Source organism: Canis lupus, chromosome 15 (assembly GCF_011100685.1).
Source record: "Canis lupus familiaris isolate Mischka breed German Shepherd chromosome 15, alternate assembly UU_Cfam_GSD_1.0, whole genome shotgun sequence".
NCBI lineage: Eukaryota > Metazoa > Chordata > Mammalia > Carnivora > Canidae > Canis > Canis lupus.
Window position 1 is genome coordinate 29,354,459 of NC_049236.1, and position 19,489 is coordinate 29,373,947.

At 35.0% G+C, this 19,489-nt stretch overlaps 1 long non-coding RNA gene across 1 annotated transcript in view; it reads right to left on the reverse strand.

Moving 5' to 3' along the window:
* LOC111098894 overlaps nucleotides 1-19,489 on the reverse strand; it is a 101,026-nt gene that overhangs the window by 20,386 nt on the left and 61,151 nt on the right. The window contains exon 3 of the long non-coding RNA XR_005369944.1: nucleotides 5,800-5,903. This is a non-coding gene — a long non-coding RNA (uncharacterized LOC111098894). The remainder of the gene's footprint in view (nucleotides 1-5,799; nucleotides 5,904-19,489) is intronic.

The following is a 19,489-nucleotide window of genomic DNA, read 5'->3' on the forward strand; positions in this document are numbered from 1 at the left end:
AGAGCTGTTTATGCCTATTTATACCAAATAATTACCTAATTTAATTTAATATTATATAAACTCATGAAATGTGTATTCTAAAGAATATCATGAAAATAAGTTTTTTAGAAAAAACATAAAAGTAAATTATTGGAAAAAATCTTTTTAAGTAGCGCTGATGAGAAAACACATTAGGGCACAAATCATAAAAGGCAAAAGAGGATTGTCACTCAGACTATTCATAATTGTCTTTAAGATCTTGCCCCATCTCAGAGAAAGATACAAGTATTATTAATGCAAAACTGATGATACAAAAATTAATAAAACCTTGGTCAAAGAAAATGCCTAAGATCTGATTTAAGAGACTGCAAATAAATGCGCATTCATGGTTTAATTTAAAATATTTAGGATACTATTTTTTTTGTGATTTTCTGCTTTAGCCAGCTTTTTAAAATCATTATTAACAGAGATTAACAGATTAGAAATATACTATTTCTAATCAGGTTGGCTAAGGACACATCTCTGATAAATAAAACACAATTTGAGAAACACTACACTAGACAAATAGATGGATGAAACAGAATAGTGTTCAGAGATGAACCAGTTAAACAGAAAATCTGAAAAAGATGTTTTCTAAATAGATGAGGAAAAGGTACATAAATCAATAAAGGATGCTGAGAAAAATCAATTAGTCTTCCGGAAAAATACACATGGATTTTTTTTTTCTGTATTCTCATAAAACATTTGAAAAAGAAAACTACACCAAGGTCAGAAATGCCCCCCAAAAAAAGCACTAAAATTGTAATGCAATTGTAATGAAGGAGATCTTTTAACCATGACGTTAGATTTAGGCCATCTGTCTAGGGATTCAGAACAAGACAACAGGCCCTAATGCTAAACCCACCAAACCAAGATTTAACTTCATTCCAGTTTTGGCTCTCCCAGAAATGTAAACCTAAACCAATCAGGATTCACCTAAACAGTGTCTTAATTTAAGTAATCTGCCTCGAAGACCCCTGCCATCCCTAAGGGAGAGTAGTTTTGCAATAACCAGTCTGTCTGTTTGGCCTAATCCAACCTCCTTGCTCCTGCTCCCTTCCACCCATTAGAGTCCTTGCTTTTGTACTGATCCTTGGAGCTCCTTTCTACCTGCTAGATTGGACGGTGCCCAATTTTTGCTCAGATAAACTCTTAACAATTTTAATATGCCTCAGTTTATCATTTAACAGTTCTGCTGGTAACCATAAGGGGGAACCTCACATAACCCCCTTCAGCCCCCTAGAACAGCAAAGCAACTATGAGTACCTGCTGGGCCCTGGAGCTTGCTGTGAGCTCACTGCTTCATGCAGTTGGTGGAAAACTGGGTCCAACTTAAACACTGGACCAGGTACGGGGAGGGCTGGACCACTCTGGCTTGGAAACCAGAAACCAGACTAGTTCTAGGTTGGACCCAGTAGGACTCAAGCTGGACTGGGTGTGGTGGGAAACCTCAGGTGAAGAATTTAAAGGCTGCACAAGCAGCTTGACCTTACCAAAGATCAGCTTGAATTACAGCGGCCACACTGGAGAACTTTTAACCTTAATAGGTTTACCCATTTACGAGGTGCCCTGGACAGAAAGGGACCACAGCCAATGACTCACCATAGAGGGGAAGAGAGAAGATGATGTTTTTCTAGTCTACGTTTGTCATGACCAGGATAATACCTACCGGAACATTGCACTTACTCCAGAACCTGCAGACTGGATCCTGGGAAAATGGGGAGAAGCTTGCAAACGGTAAGAATTTTCAAAGTCAGCTCTCCTAGATTTCTAATAGTGATACTTGGTTGAGAGATGAAGGTAAAAGTTTGCATTGTCACTTGCTTTCCAAGTTTTGTATCCTGAGAACTTGGCTTGACATCCATCAGACTTGGGGCCCCAAAAATATGACCAGACAGAAATGCGTGTTGCATCCCAGTTGGGGCTAGGGTCTTCAGACTGTTGCCATCTTGGGGGTCCTGGCATGGTGCATACAGGGGGTCAAGGATTCTCTAATGCTAATTAATTCATAAACCCAGGAGCAAAGCAAGACCACTTCTTCCCTTTTTTGACCATCCTATATCCAGTTGTTTCCTGGAGTTAAGGGTTCTCCGTTGATGCTCTATTTATTAGACTTAAACAATAATCCATGTTCATATATTTATTAATGTTTATAAGACAACACTAACCCTGATAGGATTGACCTTAAAAAGCTGGGTTTCAGTTCACTGACAGATAATTCAAGTATTACAACAGGAGACAAAAATTAATTGCCCTTTGGAAAAGAGGACTTGATGAGAAGTCAAAAGGATGTCTAATGATTCAAGGGTGGCCACTACATAACTGAACAGCTTAAGTGAAAGATGTTCATCTTTATTAAGTATGAACTCAGTAATCAAGACTTGATTGATTAAAAGTTATTCTAAAGAGTATTTTGAAAAAAGATTTAGTATTACACTTTTTATCTTTCCTACTTTAATTTTTGCAATAACATAAGATTACCTGGAATAGTCTTGATGATACTTAGAAATATTAATATTTCACATCTTAGAAATAAATTTATAGATGAAAATTAATTTTGATTAAATATTATTAACGGAAATATATATTGTAAATGTGAATTGTATCTTCTTAATTTTATCATGGCTAACAAAATCTACATCAATACTTACATGGTAGCTTTTAGGAAATTTCAAAATATGACAGATAATAAGTTGACCAGTGTCTGCTGTTTAGGGAAATTTGCTTGATTTTTTTTTTCCTTTTAAACAATCAGTGGAAAAAAAAAAAAAAACAATCAGTGGCTGGGTTTGCCATAATATTGGAAATCCCTGGTTGGTGTGGCTCTGAGGGTGAAAACAAGCATATTTCATTTGTGCCCCCCCCCAAAAAAAGTATGGTCTAGAACTTTTTAACACTCATTTAATACTCATTAGAAGTAGTTATTTGGTAGAAGTTGACAGGACTGCTTAATGAGTTGGAACCCAGCTGCATATTCCAAAGTCACTAAAAGGATTTCCAAGATCTCTGTGAAGTGTAACTTATTCAACAGAAAAGAATGCAAGTAAATTGAAAAGAGAAGTAGAAATTTCAGAAAAATGTAGTTCTTCTAAGAGCGGTTTTTCTATCTCCCAAGAAATAAATTGGCCATTTTCTAAGGTTTCAATAAACATTCCCTTTTCTAAACTCTCAAAGAGAGGATGAATGAGACAACATCACTGAAAGCATCTTTGGGGATTTTCCTAATGGTTATTCACTCTGAGCAGGAGCTGTACATTCCTATTATATTATGTTTCTTATCATGGCATAACTTTGCACCTGCACTGTACTACTGTACTATAGCTCTGTTTTCAGATAAACAATAGGAACCCAGTTTCTCTCCATGATATGAGTGCCTTCATGTCTTAATATATATGGAAATTACCTTGAGAAAAATTTAGTGCTACAACTAGCAAGCCAATGTTTCTTTATACTAAAATTTATATATATATACATATAAATACATATTTATATGTATATATATATACTTCTGTCTACATTTTTTACCATTATAACCAACATTTATTCGGGAAAAAATTGCCACTAACCATCACCAATAATAAAATAATACACACATGCATAGATGTGTGTAAAATAATACACACATGCATAGATGCATATTCACAAATGCTAACCACCCCCCACACACACACACACACACAAGACACATTTTTAAGGTATGTTATATACCAAACATGGTATTAGACCCTAGAGTTTCAGAACTGACAAAAGTATACTACTGTAACAAAAAGTCATAAGTTTGGGTGACTCACACAGTTGTTAGTGGTGTGAGAGGAGAGGCCATTCTCAATACAAAGTGACAATTATCAATTAAATGTAACTCTTGCCCTACCCTCTCATTTCGTGGAGGGAAGAAGTTGCAAACATAATTAAAAATCTTTTCCCAAGAAAAAAAAATTCTCCATAACATGGAAACCCAGACCTCAGAACTTTAATACACTGAGGAAAACACAATTTTAGGAATTTAGAGAAAAATCTTTTCTTCCCTACTGTCTAGAGTATAGAAGGATGCTCACACTTCAAGAGTTGCAGGGAAATCAGTGCTGAAGAGGTCCCATGGAGCTAGGAGGGTTTGTTGTGTGAATCCAGCACAGTATGCAATAACATTATCTAAGAAAAGCGATTGTCACAGACAGCAGGAAAGGGCTGCTTTGAGTCAGGAAAGGAAATAAGCTGTGGATACCATGTAGTAGATTATGGGATTCATGTCTGGGAAAACATGAGAATCTCCTTACAGTGCCACTGAGGGGGGAAAAAAAAAACCACCACCATCATGGTGCTTGCAGTATACACAAAGTGCTGCTACTTTGAAAAGTAAAATTGTGTATCTAGAAAGCATCATAAATAGAGCAAATGCATATCAAATTCATCTGTAGACAAATACATGAGATTGGTAATGAGAATGGCTAACACTGGGTTAACCAGATGTGTACAATTTTAATATTCTTTCCATGATTTTTCGTTTTCCAATTTTTCTAAGACTGAGAAAAATGCCTTATAATATGGAAAGTTAACAATATTAAGATGATTTTCATCTTTGCTCTTATTTGGTAGATAAAAATCATAAAAAGCAATTGGTGCTTTATCAAAATCCTCTGGATAGACATCCAAGCACAATAGCTTTAGAAATTCCAAAGTTACTGTATTGTCCTATTTGAATTGGCATTTTAGTATATAAGATTATTGTTATGTCCAGCATTGGCTTAAAGTTATAGAATAATGGTCCATAAAGTCTTTTATCTTGTTGTTGGAGCACATATTTATCTACCAACTGAATTTATTATTTTTGAAAAAGAAAAAAAACTGCTTATTCTTTTAAGAATAAAATTGTGAAAGTTTCATTTAAAATCATATTATTGTGTAAGATTTTATAAATAACTATTTCTCTAGCTGAACTTTATCTTTTATTCACCATCCAGATGCAATGGAGAAAAAAATTAAAAAAATAAAAATTCTAGGCTATATAAAAATATTGCTAACATAACATTTATTCTCCACTTAAATAGCAATGCAGGCACATTGCAGAGGAAATATTTCCATATGGCATGCATAAACACTCTGGTTATTGATCCCTTAAGAGTTTCTGTGCTGTAATGTGTTTGAAGACTGCGGGGATATTCCTGTAACATTTTCCACATAATTGCATTTTTTCCTATTATTATACATTTTTTTCATTTTTACTTTACACTATAGGAGGTCTTCATTACTATTCTTTGTGTCATAGACTACTCTTAACTGCTGTCAAAATTGTTGAATATCCTTGCTAAGTATGCACTGTTTACCTTTGAACCTAGAAAACTGATTTTTTAGGAAAACCAAAGATTTTACATATATGTATATGTCACATATGTGTGTACACATATATATGTAGGCATGTATGTGCATATACATGTACGTGTATGTACACACATGTGTATACATACAGAGAATTATGGAATTTTATGCCTGAAAAATAAATTATGGCAGAGTGGAAACTGGGTAGGAAGGGATACAACTAAAACTGAGAGGGGTTTGCCCAGGGAGAATTAATGTCAAATTCAGAAAAAAAAAAATAAAGTTGGTTTCTTATTCCCCATTTCCCCTCCATTTTTTGATACATCTCTGTTAATATAGTTACTGGAATTTTAATCCTAAATACTTACTAAATATTAGTAAATATATATATATATTATATATGTAGTCAAGAAATATGGGGAAAGCTACTTAGTATATTGCTTTCTAAGAATCACAGGGTATACTCACATATATCAAAGGCTCTGAGAAGTCCTGTGATAGGTAAATCTGCCCAATTTTTCCCAAACTTTATATTGCAATGAAATGTTTTTTAAGATACTATTCAACAGCACCTGTGGAAACACATTTTCTAGTCACTGTCTTTCATAATCACACTTATCTTTTAAACATTAAATTTGTGTTTTAATTTTCAATGTCACATTTTTCTGAGATTTCTTCCCATTCTTTTTAATTTTTGCATTTTTCATAGTTCTTATTCCTCCTCTTTTTCTAATACCCTTAGCTATTTCATTTGTTTATTTAGTTATTATTGTGTATTTAAACACCTACACTGTTTATTAAGTTTCTTTAAGATATTGCTCATTCCCCTTCATCCCACTCTTCTAATGACCTTTTTCAAAACCCTGAGCATTTATATGGACCCTCATTTTTATTACAAATGTTTTCCTCCTAATTTCTTCACTTTGTAAGTTCCTTCTTATCCCCTCCCCACACAGGCAGCCATATACATATAGCATGTGGTATATTCACTATGTGCTGCCTTAGTTCTGGATGTCTTCATTATCACAGCACTTTTATGTAATTGGCCTTGCATTTATCTCTCACACTACAATCTCTGAGATGTAGAAACTATGCACTTTTTGCTGTCATATCCTAGGAATCCATCCATCATAGTACTCAGAATATTTATATAATATTTAATTGTTGAATAAATGGGTAACGCTGCTAATGTGACTACATTCTTCAAAGACTCTTAAACATGCTTACACAAAGAGTGGATCATAAGTGTTTTACTGTTTGAGTGAAATTGCTGTTGTAAAGGTTTTCATTGTTGACTAGGTTAGTACTTTCCGTCATTGAACAGCAGTTTGTTTATGGAGACGTCGATTCCATGGAGACAGACAATAGCACTTTGTAGTTACCACTTAACAATTTTTTTTTACAAGTATTAATCTGAACCAATCAGTTTTTGAGAAGTACCTTAGTACTGATTGACATTTTTAGGCAGAACAGTGAAAATATCCAAACCAGTTTTTGTGTAAAAAGAGAGAGAGAGAAAGATTGATTGATTGGTTTTGCTTTCTAATAAATATCAGACCAAACAAAGATAAATGTAAAACCATTTAGATTTGAGTAAGAAATGTATGGTTATTAACTATGCTATATTCTTGGTTTATTTAAAATAACAAACATGCTGTAGAGACCCAAAATGTCTTTTTTCAAAAAGCAGATTGCATCTAATTGCAAAACAACACATATAGATGCAATGAAACGCCGGGACACCTGCACCCCGATGTTTCTAGCAGCAATGTCCACAATAGCCAAACTGTGGAAGGAGCCTCGGTGTCCATCGAAAGATGAGTGGATAAAGAAGATGTGGTCTATGTATACAATGGAATATTCCTCAGCCATTAGAAACGACAAATACCCACCATTTGCTTCAACGTGGATGGAATTGGAGGGTATTATGCTGAGTGAAATAAGTCAATCGGAGAAGGACAAACATTATATGGTCTCATTCATTTGGGGAATATAAAAAATAGTGAAAGGGAATAAAGGGGAAAGGAGAAAAAATAAGTGGGAAATATCAGAAAGGGAGTCAGAACATGAAAGACTCCTAACTCTGGGAAACGAACTAGGGGTGGTGGAAGGGGAGGTTGGGGGGGGGGTGACTGGGTGACGGGCACTGAGGGGGGCATTTGACAGGATGAGCACTGGGTGTTATTCTGTGTGTTGACAAATTGAACACCAATAAAAAAATAAATTTATTTAAAAAATAAAATAAAATAACAAACATGCTGTAGGGACCCAAAATGTCTTTTTTCAAAAAGCAGATTGCATCTAATTGCAAAACAACACACAAGAAAGTTTAAAATACAGAATAGCAATATAACAAAAAGAACTTCATGAAACGCATTTCTTCATTCCAAGAAAATATTAAATATTTATTATGGCCTGATAGGTTGATTCATTTGGGTAATCAATAATTAATCACTCTGAAAGCTTCAGATCCTTTTTAAATATCAAAGACTTTTAATAATTGCTTTACAAATCCTAAGTAGCATAGAATCTACAGACTTCATATATCAAGGGAAATGAATACAAGTTAAAAAGATGGCTGCTTTAAAATGAATAAACTAAATCCCAAAAGTTCATATTTTGAAATGTTTGCTCTTATAAAAGAGATCAGTGTGATGACAGGAAGGTAAAAATAATACCATCTCTAGGCATAGATAGAGCATATGTATGAGCAAAAATGCCAACAGAACAAACTCACTGCCAATTCTTCTTTTGAAAATATTAAATATGCATCCAACTCACAATTAGTCTAGATAGAAGAGGAAAAAAAATAACTTACAAATGAAATTCACAGATTACCACTTCAGCCATTTTTATTAATTCTGCTCTCCAACTATATACGAAATATTAGAATTAACCATCTTGGGTTTCAGCCTCTTTATATGCTCATCCCCCAATTGTAATAACTATATTTTGAGTATTATAATAATAATGATTGATATCAGTTTCACAGTTATTGTGTATGCAATCCCTACACCAAGAACGTCACATATACAATCGCATCTAATTCTCTTAATAATTTATTGGTATATTTTATTATGACAAAACTCTACCATAATTAATAAGTGATGTACAAATTTTAAATGGCATAATATATGAAGTAATATTATTACAAGTATAATTAAATGACTAGATTGAGACTGCATAAGATTTCTGATGAAGGAGCAGAGGGAAAGGCAGGGGAAGGGGGTGGGATGCAAGATATAGCCATCCTGATCCCAGTTACAGCTTACTGTCACCTCATAACAGCTATCAACTCTGGCTTAAACGTTTCCATGTATCTGACAATGATGGTTTGGATAACTAAGTTATACTCATGAGTTCTAGGAATCTTTCAGGGCCCATTTGATAAAACAGAGATGAGGTCGTTGGGTGGAGAAAATGCTTGGGACTTGGAGACTCACTCTCCTTCTTGGATGAATAAATCCAAATGGGCTAGCCTCTCATCCACTCACCTGGCATTTCATTCCAATCCAAATATCATCATGGCTACCCTCCATATATAGTGTGATTAATAGAAGCTAGATGGAGAGAGCCCAATGCTAATTGCATTATCTGGATTTGTATTATCATCAAATATTGTAATTTTATAAACCTGTTTTAGGGAAATATAAAACTAAAAGGAGTTAAATAACTTTTCCAAAATCATTCAACAGGTAAGTAGAAATTAAAAATTAATCCTACAAGTCTTTTCTTTTGAAAGTAACAGATATCAGCACCAGTTAATGAAACTTGAAAAGATGAAAAGTAGTTTATTATAAGGACTCAGATACTGGCTCTTGACAGTCAGAAGACAAATAGGAATAAGCTGAACCAAGCTGATGGAATAAAAGGGGACAAAGAAACAGCTCATTCTTTGCTTCTCTCCATATGTCTGCTTCACTGTGCTCTTGTTACACCCTGGCTTTCTTTACATCAAATTCTATGGCAGAAATAGACCTCATCATCTCCCAAATATTATTTTCTTTAAGAGAGCATAAAATTAAAATCTTCAGGAAAGAATTTATTGAGAATCTCTTGGGTTCCAGGTATTTTTCTGGGTGCTGGCCACACAAAAATAAACAAGATATGATTCTTGCTCTTGAGGAAGCACAGTTTAGAGGAAAATGAATATGAATAAGGAAACAACACCCACATAATAGGGAAACAGCTAAAAATAAAATGCTTCCTAAGTGTTTTTCTTTCATGCTTGCCCCTACAATCAGTATACCTTATAGAAGTCTCATACTTACAAATCTGATCATCGGATTTCCATGTTTAAACTTTCCATAAACTTCTCATGCACTAAGAATAAAATTTGGGGTACCTGGGTGGTTCAGTCAGTTAAGCGTCTGCCTTTGGGTCAGGTCATGATCCCAGGATCCTGGGATGGAGCCTCATGTTAGGCTCCTTGCTGGACAGGGTGAGTGCTTCTCCCTCCCTCTGCCCACTGCTCCCGCCCCTGCTTGTATTCTTGTGTTTTCTCTCTCTCTCTCTCCCTCTCTCTCTCTCAAATAAATAAATAAAATATTTTTTAAAAAGAGAAAATATAAACTCACAACCACAGACTGAACTTTCTATAAAAAATAATCCTGCTTACGTTTCCAATTTCATCTCCTACCATTCTATCCCTTGCTCCTGCCACAAACCAAGCTCATTCCTACAAAAGAAGACCTTTGCCCCTCTCCCAACCCCAAATCCCTGTGTAAGGAAGATGCCAATCCTAGATCTTGACTGATTTCTTCCTGTAATCCATTTCATGTCAAATGTCACCTACTCAGAGACATCTTTTATAACTAAGGTATAAAAAAGCACCTCCTCTTTAGTTACTCTTTATTATCATGCCCTGTTTTACTTTCTCAAGGCACTTATCACACACATGTATATGTTTAATGTCTGTGACTCCCACAGAGTCAATTCTATAAGAGCAGGAATCTTGTCTGTTTTCCTCACCAAGTATATAACAGTTCCTTTCATATAGCAGACATTCTATATAATTCTCAGTGGAATGAGTGAATGAATGTACAGTAAGTATGTGGGACAAGCACAGAAGAGGGATCTTTGGGCAAACACAGATCATCTAAGACTTCCTAGAAGAGAAATTCCCTTCAGTCTTATTCTCTACATTTAAAATTACAGACACTCTCAATATTTCTCATGATATGGTTTCTACACCAACTTCACAGCCCAAATGGCTACTCGACAAATTCCAGTTTTAAGTCTCTCTCTTAAAATGTGACTCAAAACTGAATACAGTTATCCCAAAACAGTCTGTCTAGCACAGAGACTTTGATATGCTTCTTACATTTCTATAAGTTCAAAATAAGAACAGGCTAACTTAAGTAGCATAAACCAACAAAACAATGTTGGCTCAAATTCAGGTAATGGTGAATTAAACTTGCGTCACTGTGCTGGTGCTAAGCCTCATTCCACAGAGTGACAATTCATATCTGTACCAAAATACTGATGTCTACCTTCATCCCATTAATTTGCATCTCTTTTGTTTCAGCCTTGTATTATAAACTATTGAGATCACTTTTTAAATAAGATAGAATTGTCATTTGATTGTATCAGTTTTAGATGCATAAAATATTGATTTGATTATTATAAAACGATTACCAAAGATTAGTTAACATTTATCACACAGTTACAAATTTTTCTCCTGTGAGGAGAACTTTTAAGATCTATTCTCTTAGTAACTTCCAAAAATACAATACAGTATTAACTATCGTCACCATGCTGTAGATTATACCCCCAGGACTTATTTATCTTATAACTGGATGTTTCTACTTCTTGAATCCCTGTACCCATTTTGATTGAGGTCATTTTGAATGTTCATTTTATGACCTGTCATAATTATTTATCTCACCTAGCCTTTTGTCAGAAACAAACTTTAATAGCATAGTTTCTCTGTCATCCTCTAAGTTACTGATTAAAACATGGATGGTTAATCAATATGTTTTTACTGCTAAACCTACTCCAAATTGATCTTTGATTTGACTTCTATATCTATTTTTCTACAAGGATAATGAAAGGGATTTTGTCATCTTTCTCACCTGTCACCAGCATCAATTTCTTAATGAGGTTTTCTCAACTTTTTTCAAGGTGAAGTTTTTGTAATTAATAGAAAAGATAGAAACCAAGCAAGTTGAAGCATATTCCTAACAACATAAATGACAATAGATTTTTAACACTTGAGGTATACAGGTACATCTGGGTGGCTCAGGGGTTGAGCATCTGCCTTGACTCAGGTGGTGATCCCTGGGTCCTGGGATAGAGTTCTGCATCAGGCTCCCTGCAGGAAGCCAGCTTCTCCTTTTGCCTATGTCTCTGTCTCCCTCTCTGTGTCTCTCATGAGTAAATAAAAAAAAATCAAGATTTTTAACACTTGAAATTATATTTCCTGTCATATGTACCATAAAAAATAAAATTTTGGGCAGCCCCGGTGGCCCAGCGGTTTAGTACCGCCTTCAGCCCAGGGCGTGATCCTGGAGATTCAGGATCGAGTCCCACATCCGGCTCCCTGTGTGGAGCCTGCTTTGTGTCTCTGCCTTTCTCTCTCTGTGTCTCTCATGAATAAATAAATAAAATCTTAAAAAAAAAATACTATCAGAGAACCTGTTCACCATATCAGCTTCTCCAGGATGTCCATATTCACTATAATGCTGGCACATTGTAAGGAATTATGTATCAGTTCTTATGTTAATGAAATTTTTGAAAAATAAAAATGAGTGTTAAATTTGTGTCAAATGCTATTTTGGTGACTATAGGATTGATCATTTTTTTCTAGGTGTAATAATAAGATAAATTGTATTAATAATTTTTCTATTGTTAAATTATCTTTGAATACATGAAATAACTCAACTTGTTGATGAAATACTAAACTTTCATTAGTCTTTCAATCATTTTGCATCAGTATTTATATGTGAGATACAACTGTATATTTCTTTTTAGATCAGGTTTGTTATCAGTGTTGCAATAATTCAGGTAGTAGATTTTGTTGTTGTACCAATTATTCACCATCCACCCTTGTGAAGGATTATAATTCCTCATTTCACGGGCATCAGTTTGGCCTTGTTTCTTGCTTTGACCATCCGGACAGTTGTGACATATGCTACTCATCAACAGAAAGTTAGGATCCATCAGCTTTTTCCTTTAGCTCTGAGGCCAACATATCCTTGATAGCTGATGCTCCTTTAACTTGAGTCCCCAGATAAAGAAAACATGGGATATATAAGAAGTCAACTCTCCAAAGACATGGAATATGAATGACGAATAAACATTTGTTCTCTTAAACCAATGACATTTGGGACATTTATTAATGTAGCATAACCTTCTTAAATTTTTGTTTATTTTTTTATTTATGATAGGCACACAGTGAGAGAGAGAGGCAGAGACATAGGCAGAGGGAGAAGCAGGCTCCATGCACTGGGAGCCCGACATGGGATTCCATCCCAGGTCCCCAGGATCGCGCCCTGGGCCAAAGGCAGGCGCCAAACCACTGCGCCACCCAGGGATCCCTGTAGCATAACCTTCTTGTGAAAATTACTCTTTGGTATTTAATTATGTTTGCTAGTATTTTAATTGCAGCTATTTCTCCCATTATTTATTCCTAATGGTTGCTCTTTGTATATATGAAGGAAATTGATTTCTGATATAACAGGAAAAAAATTATCTTCTTGCCATCTTGAAAAGATTAATTAATTACATGATAATTTTTTTGTGAAGTCATCTAAAACTAATACATTTTTTGGAAGGTGGAATATCTCTTTAATAATTTTAAAACTACTTTTTGTATGTGGGGGATTTTTTTTTATACTTTTATTCTTCTATTGTCAGTTTTGGTAAGCTACATTTTCCCAGAAAATTATCAATTTATTTCAGATTTTCATGTTTACTCATAAAACATAGTTCAAATTAGTTATTTTTTAGTTAAATAATTTCCTCTGTATTTTGTATTAAGCTTTAAAAAATCTTTACTTGCACAGAAAAATGTGTGAATGGTTTAAAATTAGCATCTAAATTTGAAATGATAACATTTAAAAATAAAAATCGGTACTTGAGTCAGGATGGAGGTAAAAATTTTAAAATATATATTTTTTAAAGATTTTATTTATTCATTCATGAGAGACACACACACACACACAGAGAGAGAGAGAGGCAGAGACACAGGCAGAGGGAGAAGCAGGCTCCATGCAGGGAGACAGATGTGGGACTCGATCCCAGGTCTCCAGGATCGGGCCCTGGGCTGGAAAAGGCACTAAACCACTGGGCCACTGGGGCTGCCCAAAATTTTATTTCTTATGGTTACATATGACAGGAAATATATTTTCAAGTGTTAAAAATATTTTTTAAAAAAAGATTTTATTTATTTACTCATGAGAGACACAGAGAGGGAGGCAAAGACATGGGCAGAGGGAGAAGCTGGCCTCCTGCGGGGAGCCTGATGCAGAACTCGATCCTGAGTCAAGGCAGATGCTCAACCCCTGAGCCATCCAGGTGTACCTGGTGTGTCTCAAGTGTTAAAAATCTATTGTCATCTATTTACATCAGGCTCCCTGGATGGAGGAGCCTGATGCAGAGCTGGATCCCGGGTCTCCAGGATCATGCCCCCGGCTGAAGGCAGACAGACGCTTAATTGCTGAGCCACCCAGGCACCCCTCTGATGGTATTTTAATATAACATTCTACTAAAGGTGGTAGACATTGCATTGATATTAAAAAAAGAAAATCAAAGATATTAAAAAATAAAAATAGAAAAGATTGAATTATAACTGCTTGCTGCTAAAATTATCATGTACCTAGAAACTGAAAATAATCCCTTAAAAAAGGTGTACAAAAGTAAGAGAATTTAGTGCCTGGGTATTCAGAAGGTGATTGCCTTTATCATATAAAAAGAATAAACATTAGGAAGCGAAGCTGTAAAAGAAGAAAAGATTGCAATTATAATAGCAGCAAAATGATAAAATAACTAGACATGAACTTAACAAGAAATATGCAAAACCGAAGTGAAAAAAACTAAAAGGCTATATAAAGGTGGATGTAAACGAATAGTAAGATTTTCCGTATTTGTAATTAACTCAATTTCACAATGATATCAGTTCCCCCTAAGTTTATAAATTCAATATGATCCCAATAAAAACACCAGTACTTTTTAATGAAGTTGTATCACTTAAAGTTTATAAGAAAAAGCTAAAAAACAAAAATGGCAAGTCTGTAAAAAGGAGAGCAACAAGGTTAGAACAGCCCTATTGGATATTAAAATATATTATAAAGCCTCAAAAGTTAAAGCAGTAGGACAATAAAAACTCTGGAAATATTCTCACATCTCTACAGGAATTTAAGGTATTAATGAATGTCGTTGAGCAATTGATTAGTCATCTTAAAATGAGAAACTTGAATCTTTCCTCACTCCTCCAGAATAAACTCTAAATAGTTGAAAGATTTAAGAATAAAAATAAAACTATAACCTAGAGAATAAATGGGAAAAAAAAAAGACTAAAACTTAACAAAATCCCATTGGCTGGGATTTGGAGAAATAAAGACTTTCCAGCTTGAAGGTTATAGCAGTCAGAGTGCCATTAGAGAATAAGAACCTAGATAGCTAGATAGCTGGATAGATGATAGATAGATGATGATAGATATAGATGATGATGATAGATAGATAGATAGATAGATAGATAGATAGATAGATAGATAGGTAGATGATAGATTGACAATACAATGCATTTGTTTATAGAATTGTCAGATATAGGGGCTGGTTGAGCAAGACAAAAATCTGGAGGACAATCCATCAGGAAGGACAGGCTGGAAATTCTCAGGCAGAACTGAAGCTGCAGTACACAAGTGGAATTTCTTCTTCAGGGAGATTTCATTAAGGTCTTTCAACTAATTATTTCAGGCCCAGCCAGATTACTGCAAATAATATCCTTTATTTAAAGTCAACTGATTATGGACTTCTTTTTCACATCAACAAAATGTCTTCAGAGCAACACCTAGATTGTGTTTGATTGAATGGGGACTAAAACCTAACCAAGTTGACATAAGAAACTGTCCATCCCAGAGGAATAATGTCCTGATCAGAAAGCTGCTATCAGAAAGTCCCTGAGACATCAGATTAAGGTTATTTTAAAAAATTAAGAAATTCTCTTTTTATACCCTTACATACATCCTAACTTTTTTGTTGGGAAAGTATATAGGACAAAAACCTCAAACAACTAAGAAAACAGGTGAGAAAGAAACATAAATGGTTTCCAATTCAAGACAACAGAGTGCACACATTTGCTTTCCTTTCCTCCTGACTGTATTAAAATTACAATACAGAAATACTTAAAGAAATAACTCCAAGTACCATCAGGAAATTAGAAACAACTCTGGGTATTTCAAGCATAAAGGAAATTGGTACAAGAAAATAGAAGCATACAAAATAATCTGAATGGTTCAAAAAGCAAACATCAGGATTAAACAGCTACTGATTCTTTAGGTCACACAGCAGAAGCAGCAGTCAAGAAGTCAGGGAACTGCCACACAAATTCATAGTCACAGTTGTTCCCAACTCCCAACTGGCTGGCAGTGGAACACAGAATCTAGCTGCTGCTGCAGAAGCATACATCTGCTAGAGTTTAATGCAACCGTAGGACAAAGAATGGTTTCTGCTCTTTTTCTTTGTAATTCTTCCATGAGTGCATATTATTAAAAGAACAAAAAATGGTATGAAAAACTTTGAACCAGAGTATTCTAGAAATGTAATTCTCAGGCTTTAAGCCCCTTGAGACAGACTACAAAGCCTAGGAAACAGTGGAAATGAATAATGCAATCAGAAAAGAGATTGGGAGAGAGATCATCAACAACTAGAAATTTCAACACATTTCTATAAGATGTAAATTGGATGGAAATGTTCTAATAAATCAAACAGTGGAAGAAGCAACAGTCTAGAATATGCAAATGATTGGCAGTGGATGAGGTAGCCCATTCCTGCGGTGTAATTATGGTCAGGTGTTAGCCTCAGGGTGGACATGTACAGAAGATAAAAGGTAAAGGTATAGAAATGGAGATTAACTGAAGGCCTTTTTGTTAATTACTGAGTCAGTTGTCCTCATATCTACATTCTCATGCATAGAATCAATCAGAAACTGTTAAATTGGCCAAAATTAATTTCTTTTCTCTAAATAAATTGAACTATATGAAGGTATATTAGGGGAACTCTCATGACTGTTAATATCCAGTGCATATCTTTCATTAGGGTATTATTTGGGAGACAACTTTTAGTTGTCTAAAAACAACTAAAAACAACTTTTAGTATATTGAACAAAAATGACTATACTATTTTTTAGCTCCTCCTATAGAAAAATAGAATCTCTTTCCCCATCTCTTGAATCTGGATTTCTTGTGACCTATTTTGGCCAATAGAATATGACAAAAGGGACACTGTACAAGTTCTTGAAATTCTTGTGTTTATCATTCTGGAATTCTATGTCAGGTGAAGAAGCCCGGGATGAAAGATTACATGAAGGGAGGAGCTTGGGCTTCCCAATCATCTAGGCCTGCCAGCTGAGTCTCAAAACTTGAGACTCTCCATTCCAGCTGAACTGCCAACTGAATGAATCCACATGAGTGAGCCCCATGAAATGAGCAGAAGAGAACGGGAAGTACTACCTGGTGGTGGTAGTTGTTAACCACTGAGTCTGGCGTGTTTTGTGTGCAGCAAAGGTTAACTGTAACACAATTCAAACAAGTTTCAGTGTCCTGCACACTTAAAATTGAAGTTTGTCAATAGGCATGTCCTGTCCACAAACTCATCACTCCTTCCCTCACCTCCTTTATTACTTGCTCAATCACCCCCTACTGAATGAAGTTTTTTTCTAGCCACTCTATTTTCAATTATAAACCCTATCACCACCATCCTACAGTACTTCCTCTCCTACTTCAGAAGAGACAGAGATTTCTATTTGTTTCATTCACTACTGTTTCCTCAGTGCTTTCAACTGTACCTGTCAGAGAGGAAAATAAATATTAGTTAAGTAAATTAAATTTATATTTATATGGAATATAAGTAGTAAAATATCAATTCTAAGCACATTCACCTTTAAGTGAAACAGGGATCTGTACTTTGGACCTAAGAAAGTGGAATGCAGTTCTAGCATTCCCTACAAAGACCAACAAGGAATAATATTTACTTTCTGAATATAATGTGAATGCTATATACTAGTTTTTGTATTTTTAATTAACCTATATATAAATTATAAAAACAGTTGTAAAATAAAATGTAATGTTCGTAACCTCGACATTAAAAAAAGCCTCACTAATAGAAATTAGAAGATGAAGTGGGAAAGAAATAGTATAATAATCTTATTGTGCATAATGTGAAAAGGAAAATAAAAGCATTGTCTAAACACAGTGGAACAGGGGCACCTGGATGGCTCAGTTGGTTAACTCTTCAACTCTTGATTTTGGCTCAGGTCATGATCTCATGAGTCATGAGATCGAGCTCTGCATAGGATTCCCTGCTCAGTGGGAAGTCTGCTTAAGTTTATCTATCTTCCTCTCCCTCTCCCTTTGCCCCTCCCCCTGCTCATATGCACACTCTCTAAAATAAATAAATCTTTTTAAAAATTGTAAGAATGGAGTGGAACAAGAATTGGGGTATTTAATATAGTATTAAATTACAAAAGTGACTTGTGAGAAAAGTAGAGATAATGACTATCAAACCCAGAAAGATGATAGCTAACCCTAGGTTGGAGAAGAGCCAGATGCCTGAGTACAGAGTAAATTTCCATATTTCCCAAAGATAAGTTAGTAAGTTGCTAGTAATACAGTATAAACATGTTTAGATTTTCCAATGTAGTCACCAGAAGAAGCAAAACAAAAAATGATTAAGAGTTTATCTCTGGAGCAGCCCTGGTAGCTCAGCGGTTTAGCGCTGCCTTCCGCCCAGGGCCTGATCCTGGGGACCTGGGATCAAGTCCCATGTGGGGCTCACCGCATGGAGCCTGCTTCTCTCTCTGCCTATGTCTCTGCCTCTCTCTATCTCTCAGGAATAAATAAAATACATTTTAAAAAGAAATGTTTATCTCTGGAGTATGGGCCTACAAAAGGGAGGGCGTATCTGCTGTTTTTCTTATAAGCTCCATTGTAAAATTTAACTTTTTTTACCATATGAATAACTTCCTTATTTTTAAAATCAATAATAATAGAATGAAGAAAGGAAAATTATGTAAGTATAAAGCAAAACAATTTAAATATTCATCATTAGGAAGATGAAATTCAATGGAGTAAGATATTTTTTATAGATATAAATAAATCTCCATGGTTAAAATCAAGGAGAAATTCATTTACAAGCTACAAAAATTGTGTGATGAACAAGGAAATTTGGGAGAGTAATAGGGACAGTGCCACTCAACAACTTGCTAATCTTTGTGGTGCTCACAGATGTCAAAAGACGAAGGCAATGCAAGGTGTCCTATATGATAGTTGGTGCTCTTGCTGACCTTTTCTACCATGACCTCTCTCTAACTCTAATCTTACAGTTCTTAAGTAATTTCAGTTTTTCTACAAACAGAAATTCAATCTCTGTGAAGACTATGAATTTATAGGTCAGACAGCAATCAGATTAATTTACTTCTAACTTTGAAGTATAAAACATTTTTCTGGAATTTTGGAAACGTAATTTCTCTATTGGGTCTTATGACATTCAATTGTCTTATGAACTTTATTTTTTTTATTTTTATTTATTTATTAATGAGAGACACAGGGAGAGACAGAGAGAGAGAAGCAGAGATACAGGCAGAGGGAGAAGCAGGCTCCATGAAGGGAGCCCAACATAGGACTCGATCCCGGGTCTACCACGATCAGGCCCTGGGCTGGAGGTGGCGCTAAACCACTGAGCCACCTGGGCTGCCCAATGTCTTATGAACTTTAGAAGAGTTAATCATATTCTCCCTTCCCAAAGTTTTCTTTTTGATTTTGCCTTTAAATCAACTCCTGAAACTCAGCAGAACTGTGAATTGGTTGAGTGGCTCAACAGACACTAATAATCTTTTTAAAATCATAATAATTTTATTGAAATGAATGGGAAACAGGGAATGACTAAGAAGAAGGAAAAGTAGCAGAATTGTGTTATCTGTAGTCAAGATATATGATTT